The 16128-nt window shown below is 40.1% G+C and overlaps 2 protein-coding genes across 7 annotated transcripts in view; one reads left to right on the plus strand and one right to left on the minus strand.

Moving 5' to 3' along the window:
* Window positions 1-16128, plus strand: part of med1 (mediator complex subunit 1) — a 633161-nt gene that overhangs the window by 157804 nt on the left and 459229 nt on the right. Inside the window, exon 16 of one of the 3 annotated variants that reach the window (XR_007927076.1) lies at window positions 6536-9788. The exons of the other annotated variants lie outside the window; for them this stretch is intronic. The gene's annotated coding sequence lies outside the window, so the exon portion shown is untranslated. The remainder of the gene's footprint in view (window positions 1-6535; window positions 9789-16128) is intronic. 3 annotated transcript variants of the gene reach the window in all.
* Window positions 1-16128, minus strand: part of si:ch211-196c10.15 (uncharacterized) — a 370952-nt gene that overhangs the window by 47613 nt on the left and 307211 nt on the right. The window lies entirely within an intron of this gene.

Here is a 16128-nt window from a genome sequence, read left to right on the forward strand (position 1 = left end):
AGATAAACAGGAACAATCTATTTTTTAAATGTTTACAACACAACAAAATTTGGCTACTTTAATTTTGAGAAAAAGTACCAAAAAAACAAAAAACAAAACAAAACTTGTGTTCAAGTCACACAAGATTTCACTTATATTTGAACACTTTTCTTTATATAAATATTAACAAAGGAAACCATTAAATAAAAAGCATGAAATACCCCAAACAATCAAATTAAACCAGAAATAAACATTAGGCTTTAGCGAAACTTGTATTTAATCAGCAGGAGTTTCCCACTCTTTTTTCCTGAGGTAATAGAGCCTTTCATCTCAGTTGTCAAGGCTTCTGAGCACCTCTGGGCAAAATCAAAAAGCTTCTCTTGCTGAGGCTGGAACTGCGGGATGGAGTGATAAAATTCTGGGTTGATAATTTGAATCTCAGCCACAACTGCAGCGAGGGCAAGGTTGTTTCTGTCCACTCCGACTTTCATGAAAGCTCTTGTCATGCTTCCTTCCTTTTTGTGCACGAAGAACTTTTTTGTATCTCTTGAGAACATTATCTGGACACTTGGCTGTTGAACATAAAAAATAAGTAAACCGTTTGTGGTTACTTTTTTAAGGTGTCCTTGTTACAATGTAATTATACTTTTAAGTACTGAGTAATACTAAATAACTACATGTACTTACTATAGGGTTAGGGTTTGGTTTAGGTTCAGTTACATGTAATTATGCATAATTCATAGTTATCACTATAGTAGCTACATTTAATGTGTAACAAGCACACTAAATACCCAGTTTGTTAATGCATTACAAATTATACAAACATCCATAGGCAGAGGGTGAACCAAATCTAGGGCAAGGCTAGATGTAATTCCTCCTTAAAAACACATTTAAATAGAATGTCATAAAATAGTTACGTGTCTCCTTTCAGCAACCTACACATCCTAGCATAAACGCTCTTGTTATTAAAGTGGTTATGTTCACAAACCATTATAATTTGAACAAGCAAGCATATGCATGATTTGGCATGGCAGCCAGTTTGAATATTGAATAGCCTAACCACAGACCTTTATCACAGCGGAACTGATTACCTGAAGTGCTCGTTGAAGCAGTGCATCAATTCTTCCGGTTATGTATATTTTCAATGTGATGTTAACACATAGTTTAATAAAGGCCTCTTAAAATAAGCGTCCGTGGGAAAATTTCAAAATCCGGACATTTTCAGAGATTGTGTACAGAATTTATCTGAGAAAGCTGTGGCTCGTGAACATACGTGATTATTTCACCACACAGTGTCAGTGCTTGTCTTAACTAGCAACCGCAACGCTGCAGTGCGTGTGAGACCTGATGAATGAGATCAGAATGAACTTATTCATTTGAATTAAATGTTTAAGTCTTTATTCTACGTCATTTTTTCATTGACAATCATTTCACTGTATGTGTCACGATCACCGTCTGTTCCTGTCAGTTCCTGGACTCCATTTCCCATAATCCTCCCTGCCAATCACATGCACACTCCACACCAATCACCTGTTGCCACATACAGTTTAGCACCCTACCTGGACTATAAAAGACTCACACACACACCACCTGATTGCGAAGTCTTGATTTGCCCCGGTGATCATTACTAAGCGTTTTCTTGTGGACTGTTTCCTGGTTTCCGTCGGATTGTTTATTCTTTGTGATTCTCTGCTGCCTGCCCTGAACCTTGCCTGTGTACTGGACTGCGTTTGTTTGCCGCCTGCCCTGATCTCTGCCTGCTTCCTGATACTGTTTGTCTGCCGCCTGCCTCGACCATTGCCTGTCCTTGTTTATGTTCCTGCCTTTGCCCCTGTCTACCTGTGTAAATACTATTCTTAATAAAGCTGCAAATGGATCCCCGCTCTGCCGACCCATCATTACAGTATGCAATTCACATTTGTCAAAACATTCTTAATATTCAAAGCAGTCGCACTGTCAACGCATTTCTGATTAAGATTACTTAACACATCATTAAATTTCTTTAAGGCAGTTAAGGCGCATTTATTCATCTTTTTTAATACTGCTCTTACGAAAATTAACCATGGTTTTACTACTTACTCTGGTGTTTCAGTGCTTACTAATCTTAACACCTCTGGTTGGCCGATGCATTCATAAGCTCAACAGAGTCGTGTGTAATTGGTTGATTACAGTGCACAATGCTGTAAAATGTGTAAAAAGTATGATGCAACATGAACAGATACAATCGATACTTTTCATTTCATTTCATTTTCATTTTCAATTTATTACTAGATTTAGTTTAAATGTGGAGGTGCATTTTTGGTCTAAGCCCCCATTAATGTTTGACCCGTGGCCAGGGTAAAGTCTAAGCCTTCCCTAGCCTTACACACATTCTGCCTATGAAAACACTGCGCAAAATCATCTTCATCAAGAATAAATTGACATTAATAAGTGCCTTTTGAATTTACCTGAATCTTGACCTGTTTTTTTGGGTTCTCTTCTTTTTTGATTTTTTTTTTTTTGCTGCATCTTTCATCCTCCGATGAAGATGAAGGGAGGGAGGAAGATGATGAAGAGGATGAAGAGTTTAGCTCATCAATCTCACTACTAGTGTCTTTCTTCTTCTTCTTTTTCTTTTCCTTGCCTAAAAGAAAAATTTTCCATTAAATTCATTTGTCTAAGAGGTGGCTGTCACCTTTAATGTTGGCATTGCTTTCGTAGTGTAGATCCTCATGTGGTCGAACAGTTCAAACAGCTACAAAAAACTGTCTACTCTCCGCTTACTGACCTAACACGTGAACATTATGCACGCTAGTCACCATTCCTGATTTCTAACACACACTTTCAGTGTTTGGCGTAGCCTTACGGCTGTCAGAACAGAAACAAATGCTGCTGCTCTCTGTGTTTTCCGTCGTCTCTGAGAACGTTCATATGTAAATTGTGAGCTTATTTTGTCCATTAGAGCAAAAGACCTGAAAAAACACATACATTTCCTGCCCTACCCTCCCCTCGAAGAAATCAGGATAGAAGTGGTTGAAAGTGGACAAAAGAGGTGGATTAAAATACCAGGTGTAAACGGGAATGTGTTTCTCTCATCTACTTGTGATCTGATTGACCAAACACATCTTAATACCAGGTGTAAACAGGGCCTTACAGTCAGTAAGAAAAATATCCATAATTATAACTTTATAAACTACAATCACTGGTTTACGGTAATGGCCGTATGCAAGTCTCTTCGTTTATTTTCCATCAAAGATCAGGTTTGATTTAACAATCACATCAGGATTGTGTGGTAGATCATTACTCATCTCACCTTTTTCACTTTCACTTGGTCTGTCCAGAGAACAGCTAGCAGCAGGTGCAGTGTCTGGGTATGAGGCATCTGTAAAACAAAATTAACAGTTCTGATAACCATATACAAAAGCAAATATTATGATAAAATTGTTAAAATACTGAACTATACCCTTATAAAAGATTACCGCAGTTTTTTAGAATACTACAGTTTTTGTTACATATAGGAAAAATGCAGTTTTTGGACACAAAAGTATTACTGCAATACAGCTGAAGTAGTACTGAAATACAACTGCAGTTTTATTGCAATACAGCTGAAGTGGTTGGATTGTTCACCCACTAATAGGGAACGTGAGCTGAAGTAGTGCTAAAATAATAATGCAATATAGCTGCGGTAGTACTGCAATACAGAATACAACTAAAGTACAATAAAATTAATGCTTTGGGAAAATAATTTTTATGGTTGAATCCTTAGTACAAATTTAGCAAAATTTCATTGTGTATGTTTACCCTTAATGAATAGTAAGAACTCCATGTAAATGTGTACACACACCATTTGCATCTTTTATGCACTGGTTATATTGTTGCCACTTATTTTTTGTGTTCTGTGTTGTGGCTGATGTAGGTATTTTTATTTGACAAATTTAATTGTCAGCAAGTGTCAGTGGCTGAAATCATGGGGCTCACAGTAGAGTCCTGCAACGGGTCGGGTACCCGCATAAAAGTGGCTAAAATGGGTGGATTGTGACATTCCTAAAATTCACGGGCGGGGATGCGGGCGAATAATTAACTCCTTGCGGGCGGGTAGTAGCGCGGATAAAAAATATGCGCAATATTTGTATGTCTAAATTACCATTACACATACGCAACAACGATATGACATTTGACCCATCACGTCACCACCACTGCGACAGTGTGACTTTTGTTGATGCTTCTCGTAGCCTAGTTGGAGCGAGCGTTGCAGGAGAGGCTATGGATGAAGTAAAAGTAAAGTTGGCCAGTGGAGTATATAAAATTGTTGACAACGAGTCTTTAAAGGCAAAATCGGATGTGTGGAGAAAGTGTGGTTTAATACGAGATCAGGAAAATAACATCATAAGCGGCTTTGCGGCTTGCAAAACATGCCATAAAGTTTTGGCATTTGATAGCCGGAAGTTGGGCACGTCTTCTCTTAGGAAGCATGTTGAGACTTGCAGAAGCACAGCAGGGGTTGCCAGTGCGACAATTGACAGGTACTTTGCCAAAGGCTACAAACCTCCAAGAGGGGAAGACAAGGAGGCGATAACACAATTGGCTGTGCAATTTGTGTGCCGAGACATTAGATCATTTGAGACTGGCACAGGGCTTAATTGACACTGGGGCACGAGCTGGCCTTGTGAACGCGCGTCAGCTTCTGCCCGATCCAACTACTGTCTCCCGTAGGATCACTAAATATGCAGAGGATAAAAGACAAGACATAATTCCGGAGCTGAGGGAACAATTGACCAAGAGCAACGGGGCTGTGACGCTGGATTTGTGGACGGATGATTTCCGAAAAATTGGATATCTCTGTGTGACAATACATTATATTAAAAGCAATTGGGAACTGCAGGAGCGAGTGCTCTGCACAGCTGAATGGGACAGCAATTTACGTAAAACAGCTGACAACCTCAGGCCAGCCATCGTCCAAGCACTCCGCAAATTTGGACTGGATGAGTTCTTTCCCAAACTAGTGTACGTAACTGACAGAGGTGCAAACATTGTTGCGGCCCTCCGCACAGCCACGAGATTGAGTTGCGCAGCACATATCCTGAACACAGTATTGCATACCACACTTAGGAAACCTGCTGAGGACGATTTGTTTGGCGAAGAGGTATCTGGTGTCTTTGAGTCCGCTAAGTCGCTTGTGACTTATTTTAAGCAGTCACATCTCCAGAATCGTCTGCAAAAAACACTGAAAGCATCCGTGGAGACGCGATGGAACTCGCTTCACACGATGCTGGACTCCATTAGCAGCCAGTACGAGACCATCCGTGCTCTTCTGGAGGAACGTGACGAAGAACACCGTTTAAACTGCATGAGCAAGGAGACTTTGCATGACATTGTGAATTTTTTGGCACGATTCAAAGAAGCCACAAAAGCCCTGGAAGCATCTAAAACTCCGACCATTCACTTGACAGCTGTGTGGTTGGAGCGCCTCAGACGTCACCTTCAGCCGTCTTCTACCGACAGTCTGACATTGTCATCGCTTAAAGAAAAATGCCTCAAGATTTTAACTGAGAAATTTGAGCTGCATCTCTTGCACAAGCTGGCAATGTTCTTGCATCCAAAGTTGAAAAGCCTAAAGCTGCTGGCAGACCATGGTGAAATTATGGGAGTTCATAGCGAAGCACGGCATCTTGTGAAAGGTAAGCTATTCAATCACAAACTAATATACGCTACTTGTCTTCAGTGGTGGAATGTAACGAAGTACAAATACTTTTATTATTTGAAAGAAAAAAGAAAAGAAAAAACATTTTCTGATCAGTTTTTCCATCTGCCAAAACAGGAATTTAAAAAAATCTCCATGTTTTCTGTGCTGATGCGGTCGTGATGAGTTCATGTAACATGTAAGGGTTGCGCTGCCAATAAAGCACCTAAAAGCTATCACAAAGAACCGGCAAAAAAGTAATGATTATGATTATGTAAAATATAGCAAGGAGACATGTTAATTGTTTATTAATAAACAAGTGTTTTCTGTGTCAGTGGCTGCAAAGATGAAGTTGACGATGCTGACTCGCGATCTTCGCAGTAATGAACGCGCCTGAGAGAAATGCACATTTCATTCGGATTACATAAGCAGAGAGCAGTCTGTTTTCTTTCGTTTTGAATTGTTCTGTTTAAAAGTAGACATTTCAATATAGATATATTTCTCAGGTCTGTGAGGCAAGTAGGCTACCTTATACGCTGAGTTTTAGTTCATTTATGATACGAGCTCCAGTTCACGCCCCCGCGCCTCCATGTCGTGATCATTTCAATTATTAGAATATAGACATTAAGAGAATAAATTGTAATGCAAGTATAATACTTAAAGTACATTTAAAATCAGGTACTTTTTACTTAAGTAGGGTTTTCATTGTGGTACTTATTACTAAACTAAATATGTCTAAAGTAAATATGTCTCTGGTTATTTTTACTTTTACTTAAGTACTGAGATTCAGTACTTCCTCCACCATTGCTTGTCTTTAATAATTAACGATTATTGTTAATGGGCAAATTAATAATTTAGTGAAATATATACATCCATGTGTCTGTTTCTTTTAAATAGAACTCGAGGAGAAACGCGAAGATCTGCTATCAGGCCGCAGCATGTCGGCGGCCCCAGCTGCGAAGAGAGTTCGTTTGGTTTCAACAGTTGATCGTTTGTCAGACGTAGAGGACTCCAGCGATGACACTGTGCTGCCCGAGGACGAGGTCTCTGCATACATCGAGTTCAAGCCACCCAAGGGGGATCCTTTCGATGTTTTGCTGTGGTGGAAGGAGCATGCGAAAACATTTCCCAACCTGGCAAAGATTGCGCGGAATGTTCTCTCCATCCCAGCATCGAGCGCTGCGAGTGAGAGAGACTTTTCCACAGCTGGATTTGTAATTCAAGAACGGAGAACGCAACTTAAACCTGGGACTGTGGACGACATCCTTTTCCTGCACAGTAACCTTAAGGAAAAGTAAATGCATAGGCATAGGCCTATAGTCTATTGTTTGTGAGCGACAGGCTCAAGTTGGTTTTTTTGTCTTGTTCTTTTTTTTCATTAATAGGTCTATTTGCGTATAGTTATCAGGTTCCATAGCCTATTTAAGTGCCGATGGTAGGCTACTTGAATGGCGCAAAACAAATCGCACTTTAGCCTGTTTCATTAGCCCATTCATGACGCTGTTGTGATGTTGAAAGAGGTGCGAGATAAAAAATAAAGCACTTTAATTGGAATGATTTTAGCGTGTGTGATTTATCGCGGGCACGGATCGGGTAACGGGCCAAATATTAACGGGTCTGGGCGGGTGCGGATTTAATTTTGATAGAATCACGGGTGACGGGTCGGATCTGGTGCTGAACTTTGCAGGTACCGGCGGGGGCGGGTCTCCAAAAATGGACCCGTGCAGGACTCTGGCTCACAGGTGGAGCTTGCTGAGGAGTTTGAAAGAGGCGTTAATCTTTCTCAGCCCCCAGCTTCGCTGATGTTGAGGGATTGAGCCAGCATGGGTATGTGTCGATGCCCCCTATTGACGAGACATTTGCGAACTCTCGTCACGGGGAGGGCGCTGACATTGAAAGCTCCGGTCCTGCCGACTAAGCCCCCTAAGATGACATCTCGCTTAAACGGCAGGGCATATGTGGCAGCGGGTCAGGCCGGTGCGGCTCTACACACCATGGCGGTGTTACAAGCCTACCAGGCCGACCTGCTGAAGGATCTGGACCAGGGGCAGGGTTTGTCCCCTGAGGCGGTGGAAGAGCTGCGCCGCACCACAGATCTCGCTCTCCAGGCCACTAACCGCCGAGTCGATCGGAAGATCAATGGCGGCGATGATGGCCACGGAGAGACATCTGTGGCTGAATCTGGCAGACATCGGGGAGAAAGAGAAGGGCTTTCTCCCCGATGCCCCGGTGTCGCCCTCTGAACTTTTTGGCACCTCCATCGAGGTGGTGGTTGGAAAGTTCAGGGAGGTGAGGGCGCGCTCGGCAGCGTTTAGAACCTGCATCCCGCTCAGATCTGAATCTGGGCCCAGACAGCCAGGAGGTCCTGGTCCATTTCGAGCTGAGGCTCAGAGACAGGTCCAGAGGTCCAGTGTGGCGTACATTGGTGTATGTTGTACTCCTCTTGCTTAGAAAGTAAAAGGTTTTTTACTGAGTACATAGCTTGTTGGTTTGTGTCGGTTTCTTTAGCTCTAGTCAAGCTAAATAGCTACCTCCCTGGAGCTTGAAACACTGCCACGAGCTGACGCCACGTGTCTGTCTGAAGTTGTAGGCCCGGTTTTTGGGCCTCCTTTAGATCATGATGGTGTATGTTGTACTCCTCTTGCTTCTAAGAGTAAAAGGTGCTTTTACTGAGTACACTATTTGTTGGATTGTATTAGGTAGACTGTCGTGTGGGCACTTTACAGTCTTATCTGCTGTTACTTTCATGTGGTAGATTCTTGCTGTGGTGTTCAAGGTGTGTGGCCTTGACAGGCCTCCCTTAAATTTTCCTGGGCCTGTAACTTCCGCAGCATATCATGTATTGTTTTCTACTCTGTGTAGAACTATGGTCATGTTGTAGGCCCCTTCCTGGCCTGTTAGGTTGAGCTTTGTACTCCCCTGTTTGGGTTATCCTATATAGTGCTTAGCTCCCTAAGCTGGTCATTGGTTGAAGGCTTCTATGAGGCCTCCCGTTTTAAGACCAGCCCCCAGGCTGGTTTGTGCTCCCCTTTATCAAGGTTTCTTTAGCGCACAGCCTCCTCAGTGCAAATAATCAGGTGCTGAGTAGATCCTAGGATTGAGCAGAGTTTACTCCCCTCAATAGGAGGGTAAAAAGCACTCAGCTGGGTTCTGCTCTCCGGGATGCCCATCTCTACGCTCGGGTTTGAGTTGCCTACTGCCTTTCTGCAGTCGTTCTTACTCGCTGTCTTCTCTGAAGAATGCATTGTTGAGACTCTGTATACAGACAGGTTGCTGGCCAGAGACTAGGTTTTATTGTCAGACCAGGTCGGCCTCCCTGGTGGCATTTGGGGTGACTATGTCCCCCTTCTAATGGCTGGCTGGGGTTCCTTTCGGATCCCTGGCCACATTCCCTTAAAGGGACCTTCTTTCTTTGGAAGATTTGGTCCCAGAAGCCTTGGAGCAGCCTTGGTAGGCTTTCTGCGGAAGGCCTTTTTGAGGTTTAGCTTGGGCTGTTGGCCGTAGGGAATGCTGTCACTAACAGCCTTTGTGTGACCCGAGGGTGAGTTGCTCTGGCGTTTCTTTCGAAACTGCTTTTACGTTTGTCGGTAACACTTTATTTTGATAGTCCATCTGTTGACACTCTACTAGTTATCAGTACTCGTATAGTAGCATGTCAACAGTGCATCAGTTGACATTCAACAACATTGTTTCAACAGACAAGTAACATACATTCAACTAACTGCCTGTAGATTATAAGGCGCATTTTAATTTCTAATCTATAGATTTTACAAAAAGTGCATGCTGACTGTCAGTATTTATTTCGCAACAGGTTGTTAACTAGTAGTCAGCTGACTTTCTGTAGATTGTGTTACCATCCTCTAAGTTGTCTACCAACTACTCAAAATCAATCTGTCAGTTGAAAGTCTACAGTCATGTCAAGTCAAGTCAAGTCACCTTTATTTATATAGCGCTTTTTACAATGCAGATTGTGTCAAAGCAGCTTTACAGTGATAAATGGTATATAATTTTGGCTGCACAGCAGCTCTTAAAGAAAATGCTGTCAATGTAGGCAGATGCAAAGCACTGTTGAATATCAAATGTCAAATGTCAAGTGTCCCCAACTAAGCAAGCCAAAGGCGACAGCGGCAAGGAACCCAAACTCCAACAGGTGGCAAACAGGTGGCAAATAGGTGTTAAAATGGAGAAAAATACCTTGGGAGAAACCAGGCTTAGTCGGGGGGCCAGTTCTCCTCTGGCAAACAGTGCTTTGTTACGATTCAGGTAGCTATCATAAGCCCGATAGGATCGCAACATTCTAAGTATTTATTCCAGTTCAATCCATCGTATTCATCACGCCGGTATGGATGGTTTGTTGAGGAACTATACCACTGGCTGTCGTGTCGATGAGGCCTTCACAATGGATGATCTAGTTGACTCAATCTCTGCTGACACTTCAGGGGTGCTTTGTGGTCGTGTCAAGGCGTAGGTCCTCAATCTCACCTGGATACGGCCTGGATCCGGTTGACTACGGTAACGGATTTGAAAAAATAAATTGATAATGTGTTATGTGTATGCCAGGTTAAAGAGATGTGTTTTTAGTCTAGATTTAAACTGACAGAGTGTGTCTGCTTCCTGAACAATGCTAGGAAGATTGTTCCAGAGTTTAGGTGCCAAATAGGAGAAGGATCTACCGCCTGCAGTTGATTTTGATATTCTAGGTATTATCAGCTGGCCTGAATTCTGAGATCGCAATAGACGTGAAGGACTATAATGCATTAAGAGCTCGCTCAGGTACTGGGGAGCTAAACCATTTAGTGCTTTGTAAGTAATTAGCAAGATTTTAAAATCTATACGATGTTTAACAGGAAGCCAATGCAGTGTTAACCAAACTGGGCTAATATGGTGATACTTCCTAGTTCTAGTAAGAACTCTAGCTGCTGCATTTTGTACGAGCTGTAGTTTGTTTAACAGGCGAGCGGAACAACCACCCAGTAAAGCGTTACAGTAATCTAGCCTTGAGGTCATGAACGCATGAACTAACTGTTCTGCATTTGTCATTGAGGGCATATGTCGTAGTTTAGATATATTTTTAAGATGGAAGAATGCGGTTTTACAGATGCTAGAAACGTGGCCTTCAAATGAAAGATTGGTATGTCAACTTATGATCAAGAGCATATTATATCATCCTTACTTAAGGGTCTCAAATGCAAATTAATAATTATTTAACCATTTCATTTTTATCAAGATCACTAGTTTATTATCTGTTGATAGTCAACTAAACATTGGTTGTGCATCTGTTGCTTGTCAACTAGTCTAAAGTTTACGTTCAGAAGATCATTAGTAGACATTCTTAACTAAGCATTTGTAGATATATTTTAGGACTATCCAATTAAAGTGAAAAACAGTTGATAACAGTTGAAAGTCTATAAGCTATCAACAGAAAACATGTCATCGTAGGGGCAAAGCAACTTGAACTTTAAATTATGAAAAACAAAACGTATCTACTTACAATCTACTCAAACTTAGCTAACATCCTGTTTCCTACATTCAGTCTTTCTTTGCAGAAAAGGGGATGAGCTGTTTGTTAATTTTCATTTCAATGATCTTTTCTGACAGTTCACCAGCTTTTTTTTTTTTTTTTTTTTGACAAAGTTGTGCTAGTTTCAAAAGTGTGTATTTACCCTTGAACTGGTCTAGGACACTTTTGTCTGCTATGTAAATCTCTGCAATTGCTGCCGTGTCTTTCACAGCATTTCTTGAAACGTGAGCTTTCTTGAAGGCTGCGGTCATCCTGAAGCCTTTTTGCAGTTTGAGGACACGCAGATATCTTTTCACCACATCTGAAATTGAGGCAACTGAAAAAAGAAAACAATTTGAATAAATCACCAATGAGTTCTATGTTGTGTCTTGTGTGGTGTCTTAGTTACAGGGTTAGCCACAGTGTTTCCCAAAAATGTTCTCTTCAAAAGGAAAGTTACAACTTAGATTAAGGTGTGTGTCTTTGATTTAGAACATCTGTTGTATTTTATAGTGTGAGGGAAGTCTGCTAATTAAGGCAAGACTATTTGCTTATTATTGGTTTAAAAAATGAGGTAAAAACTAGCCAGCATATTCTTTATATTTAATGATTAATTACAGCTTCACCTCATCCAGCCAGTGCATACATAGTCTGTCTTTATTTACTTCATTCAAAACATATGTAAAAAAAAAAAAGTTAGATACAGATCATCGCTGACTCAAGAAAAGCAAATAGAACAGTTAAGCTTTTGACATGTTGATTTCATGTCATTCAAAAGAGAGATGATAAGAGTGATGTTGCGGGATAGTGCCTCAAATCCAGTTAAAAAGCCACTAACCCAGATAGCACACGTAAGTCTGTAAGATGTCTGTTAATGATCTCTTGATCTGGAAAGCATCTGCTGTCTACATGTACGTGTGCTATCAGGTAAGATACAAATGATAACCTAAACACCTAGGATAATACCTAAATAAGTACAGCATGTCTTAAGAGCCTACCAAACCTCGCTCTCCTTTTCCGCCTGACCTCTTCATCTTTTTGTTTTCCTTCTTTCTTTTTTTACTTCTCTTCTTGCCATTTTTCTTTTTATACTGCTTTTTCTTCTTTTCCTCAACCGAAGAGTCAGAGGTAGAGCTGGAGCTGGAGTCATCAGAGCTTGAATCAGTGCTAGTATCAGTGCTGGAGTCCAGCATCATGGCCTGTGGCTCCTCATCTCCAGTGGCCATTATCTCCATGTTCCCATCTGTCAAATGATAAAACAAACACAAATAAAGTTTAGAGCGTAACTTCACTAGAACTTGGAATCGAAAATCAAGTCCAATTCCAGAATCGGATACGTAAGGTCAGGAATCAGGTAGTTGTTGTAAAATTCAAGTTCAATTCCACCATCTATTCCTGGGTGTGCAACATTTTTTATTTTATTTTTTTTAGGTGGCGAAAGTGGCTGTTAAAAATGTATTTGTCTTTGAATCATTCGTTCAAGAGATTCATTCAAAAACACTGATTCATCCAATAATAAAACAAGTAAATCTTGAGTGAGTCATTGAATCATTCCATTTATAAATTCCATGAGATTTTGTTTAGTTGTCTAATATTTTTCTTCAGAATTGTGAGAGAACTACAACCTTCATTAAAAAAAAAAAAAGTCTCAATTTATCCAGAATTATGCAGCTCTATTTTGCACACAAACAGCTCTTAAATGAGTCCAGTTTTTATGTAGCTGGCTGATATTCAACGATACCCAACACTAAACACCCTCAGCTCTGGGGCCTGTACCATGATGGTAGTTGAACAAACTCAGGGTTATAGGATTAGTTTTGAGTTGACAAAACCAAACCACTCCAATCCAGCTTTGTTGGTACCATGATGCTGATCATCAACTTTCTCTGTCAACTCAGGCTTTGATCCTGAGTTTGTGGAGCACGTGCACATGAATGTGTGACATCAGTGGTGAACAGCCAATCACATGCCTTGCAACAGAGAGAAACTCTGATTCACTTCTCGCAAGAGAGCCAGCGTGATTCAAAACTCTTTTGCTGAAGGTTAAGAGACTGAAGAAAATGAAGAATTTAAACGCATTTACACTAAAGAAAATACTTGTCCATGAAAGAGGAAAAATAAAAGAAATGATCTTGCTCTATCAGTGCAAGTGAAACTTGTGAAGTTAGTTTATATAGTTGCTTGATAATACTCAAACATGTAAGGTCACATGTTGTCATTTTTAAAGAGCTATCTATTGATTCTACAGCTTATTTACATTACATATGATCTGTATATATTAATATTCATTTAAACTAAATGCTTAATAATAACTGTTAAACTAAAATTGCTTGTGTGTAATGGATTAATAATAATATAGATCATATAATAATTATATAAATCATAAAATAATTCTAATTATCATTAAAGCCAGATAATTTCATCTTTAAATATTTGTTTTTACTATATAGTGACCTTTAATTTGGAGGAAGTGAAACCGGGGGCGTGACTTTATTGCGTTGGATGTGTCAGTATCACTTTGCTCACATCTGATTGGTCCAATTTCGGTTTGAGATCTCTTACCCAGAACATAACCTGCCCCGGAGCAGGTTAGCCGTGGAGCATAAGTTACTATGGTGATGAACACTGCTGAAAGCCAAGTCACTTTCATGGTACCTAAAACCCAGGATTGGCGCAAACTAATCTGAAACTTACCTGGCTAGCCAGTGAATCCGGCTTCATGGTACAGGCCCCTGCACTTATACCCACTGCATAACATTATAGAATGTTTATTATTGTTGATTATTAATGTGGTGGAGATTACATTGTGTCTAAAGAGACATTGCAGAATTAAAAATAATGTGTACAAAGTCTTTTAGGTTTGATATATACAAAAAGAAAAAAATACAGTAGTGTTCTATTTTCAAGCTGAATTGTGTAGAACTTTACTATAACTATTATAATATTGAAGGCAACCCTTTTTTGTTTCAATTAAACATTATGGACAAAAATCAGCGCCATGTAGTTTTAAATTTAATTATTTTCACATAAACGTGTTTAATTTTTATACACACCTTGTTCTTGTGCAGACATCTCTTCAAGTTGCTTCTTGAGTAAGCCATTTTCCTCCTCCAGCTCATCCACCCGAGACTGGAGCATCTCAGCCTTCTTCTTCCAGAGAATATGTTGTTTAACAGGCTTGAGACTGTCCATCTTAGCAGCTGCAAAACATGACATGAAAAATTTGTAATACATCAGAAGACCCTCAAGCACAGAGTCAAAAGTCAACAGCTAACGTTATACCTTTTGTCTAGCGTGTTTAGACCAACAAATTAGAGAAAAAATAAGGAATACATTAATCAGTGAATTGAATCACTTTCAATTCTGTCGGACGCGTACTCCCGTGACGCATCGTCTGGCGCGTATTTGTGTTCATTCGCGTATTTTAATTTACTTTGTATATATTATTGCGTCACGCGAAATATCAGCCTCATGTAAACTACTTTTACATTTATAAACACAACTTACCACTTTTGTTTGTGGAATCTTCTCCTTCGCCCTCGGTATTTTCCCTCCGTGCCTTTGCCCGGGTAAAATGCATGGTACCCAGCGCACTGCTCCCGTTGCCAGATGGGGGGTGGTGTACTGAATGCTCTGGATCAAACATGTTATGTTGATGCTGAAAAGAAAATTGATAACGATTTTGGTTTACATGCAAGTAATAACAACCAATTTCAAAAAGAAATAAAAACAATGTTTCTCAATGGAGTTAACTCTCACCATCTGTGGCCTGTTGCATGAAGCTAGTTGAACAACCTCTGAGTTGCAGAGTAGGTTTGGAGTTGACAAATCCAGATAAATCCAACCTGTTTTAGATCAGGATCAACTGTTGCGCAACGCTCGGTATAAACTTTCTCTGTCAACTCAGGTTTAATCCAGAGTTTGCAAAGCGCGTGCACCTGAAAGTGTGACACGTGCGGCAAATAGCCAATCACACGGAACAAGGAGAATGTCAGTTTGATTCACTTCTCGCGAGAGAGCCGCGCAATTCATGTCTCTTCCGAAGATTAAGAGACCATTATGAAAAATATGAAATTAAACGCATTTACAAAGCAGGAATAAACACTGATGCAGTGAAAGTTTGAGAACGCAGCTGAAAGAAAATATCTGACTATATCAATGCATGTGAATCAAACAAATAGACCAAATAATTAATATTTCACAAAGAGCTCAAAAGAATAGCCTACATGTATGCTTAATCTGTTTAAAAGCTTTATATAATGCATGTATTATATTTATTTTAATTTAAAAGCAAAGTTTAATATTCTCAATTAATATAATAGGCCTAATTATATGAATATGTAATGAATTATTCATAAATGTATGTAATATAAATATAATGTATATAAAATTAACAGCAAATGTTGAGCAATTTTGTCTCTAAAATGTTTTCACTATAAACTGATTTAATTTGGAGCGAGAGATACAGGGGGAGTGGCTTTAATTGCTTCAGATACATGTCACTTTACTCACAGCTGATTGGTCGAGTTTGGGTTTGTGATCTCTAACTCAGAATAAAACCTGCTCCGGAGCAGGTTAGCCGTGTAGCGTAAGTAACCATAGCAACAAACCCGGTAAAAACCAATCCACCTTCATAAGCCCGAAAAAAAAACAGAGTTTGCTCAAATTAATCTTGAACTTACCTGGGTAGAAACTGAAACCGGCTTTGTGCAATAGGCCAATGGACAACCAAATTTTCAGGGAGTGCGACTTAGCCAATCCGATTGTTGAAGTGCTCGATCACGTGGCAACTCTGCCAACACTCAACCGTGGTAGGTGTATCTGATAACATATTTAGCCAATGAAATGAAAGTGCGTCAGTTTTAAATTTTTGGGTTGTCTTGGTTGTTAAATTGACAAACAGTTAGCCTACTAGCTCGATCTGGCGGCTTTATGAATTCACTGGAAAGAAAACTTTTGACAAAGGTTTATGCTAGAGAAACTAAAAAAT

The sequence above is a fragment of the Ctenopharyngodon idella genome, chromosome 2, assembly GCF_019924925.1.
Source record: "Ctenopharyngodon idella isolate HZGC_01 chromosome 2, HZGC01, whole genome shotgun sequence".
NCBI lineage: Eukaryota > Metazoa > Chordata > Actinopteri > Cypriniformes > Xenocyprididae > Ctenopharyngodon > Ctenopharyngodon idella.